Source organism: Tachyglossus aculeatus, chromosome 5 (assembly GCF_015852505.1).
Source record: "Tachyglossus aculeatus isolate mTacAcu1 chromosome 5, mTacAcu1.pri, whole genome shotgun sequence".
In the NCBI taxonomy this organism is placed as follows: domain Eukaryota; kingdom Metazoa; phylum Chordata; class Mammalia; order Monotremata; family Tachyglossidae; genus Tachyglossus; species Tachyglossus aculeatus.
Window position 1 is genome coordinate 58,802,311 of NC_052070.1, and position 1,873 is coordinate 58,804,183.

Consider the following 1,873-nt stretch of genomic DNA (forward strand, 5'->3'; position numbering starts at 1 on the left):
ATCAATCAATCAATCAATCATATTTATTGAGCGCTTACTGTGTGCAGAGCACCGTACTAGGATCTTGGGAAGTACAAGATGGCAACATAGGGACAGTCCCTACCCAACAGTGGGCTCACAGTCTAGAAGGGGGAGATAGAGAACAAAACCAAACATACTAACAAAATAAAATATATACGATTGAATGAATGAACTGAGGCACAGAAAAGTTAAGTGACTTGTCCCAGGTCACACAGCTAGCAAATAGTAGAGCTGGGATTAGAATCCAGGTCCTCTGATTCCCAGGCCTGTGGTCTTGTCACTAGGACATGCTGATTCTTAAGTGAGCAAGAGTATTTATTGAGTGCTTACTGTGCCCAGATCCTTTCAGGGTCGCACCTAGAGAGTTTCCCCTACTCTACCAGTCTCAACTATGGAAGGAAGAGTTAAGCAGAGGCCTATCCATTCCATTCCTAGCTTGGCCAGTGGCAAGTGAGTGGAAGGCAATCTGCTACAAGTCAAGACTCACCCGTGCTGGGCAGCAGCGGCACCGGAGAGAGTCGAGGGAGGAGAACCAAGTTGACTGCGCGGAAGGAGGAAACGGTAAACCACTTCTGTATTTTGACCAAGAAAACTCTATGGATATACTACCGGAACAATTGCAGGTGGAGACGGCACTACCATCCTTCCCGTCTCACAAGCCCGCAACCTTGGTGTCATCCTCGACTCCGCTCTCTCATTCACCCCTCACATCCAAGCCGTCACCAAAACCTGCTGGTCTCAGCTCCGCAACATTGCCAAGATCCGCCCTTTCCTCTCCATCCAAACCGCTACCCTGCTAATTCAAGCTCTCATCCTATCCCGTCTGGACTACTGCACTAGCCTTCTCTCTGATCTCCCATCCTCGTGTCTCTCTCCACTTCAATCCATACTTCATGCTGCTGCCCGGATTATCTTTGTCCAGAAACGCTCTGGGCATGTCACTCCCCTCCTCAAAAACCTCCAATGGCTACCGATCAATCTGCGCATCAGGCAGAAACTCCTCACCCTGGGCTTCAAGGCTGTCCATCCATCCCCTCGCCCCCTCCTCCCTCACCTCCCTTCTCTCCTTCTCCAGCCCAGCCCGCACCCTCCGCTCCTCCACCACTAATCTCCTCACTGTACCTCGCTCTCGCCTGTCCCGCCATCGACCCCGGGCCCATGTCATCCCCCGGGCCTGGAATGCCCTCCCTCTGCCCATCCGCCAAGCTAGCTCTCTTCCTCCCTTCAAGGCCCTGCTGAGAGCTCACCTCCTCCAGGAGGCCTTCCCAGACTGAGCCCCTTCTTTCCTCTCCCCCTCGTCCCCCTCTCCATCCCCCCGTCTTACCTCCTTCCCTTCCCCACAGCACCTGTATATATGTATATATGGTTGTACATATTTATTACTCTATTTATTTATTTATTTATTTATTTATTTTACTTGTACATTTCTATCCTACTTATTTTATTTTGTTGGTATGTTTGGTTCTGTTCTCTGTCTCCCCCTTTTAGACTGTGAGCCCACTGTTGGGTAGGGACTGTCTCTATGTGATGCCAATTTGTACTTCCCAAGCGCTTAGTACAGTGCTCTGCACATAGTAAGCGCTCAATAAATACGATTGATTGATTGATTGATTGGGAGAGATGTGTTCATAGTGTCACTATGGGTCGGACAGAAGACAAGACTATGCACGGACTAAGGGCTTGGAAGAGTAAAATAGAATTATAGTGGTCACTGTCCCTGCTCTCTAAGAGTTTAATAATGATAATAATAACAATGGCATTTGTTAAGCGCTTACTATGTTCAAAGCACTGTTCTTAGCGCTGGAGAGGTTACAAGGTGATCAGGTTGTCCCACAGGTGGCTCACGGTCTTC

General features: G+C 49.1%; 1 non-coding gene across 1 annotated transcript; it reads left to right on the forward strand.

Annotated features, from left to right (window-relative positions):
* The first annotated feature begins 360 nt into the window (after positions 1-360).
* LOC119929329 lies at positions 361-498 on the forward strand. The gene has a single exon (XR_005451458.1). It is a non-coding gene; the product is annotated as a small nucleolar RNA SNORA7 (small nucleolar RNA).
* Positions 499-1,873: the final 1,375 nt, after the last annotated feature.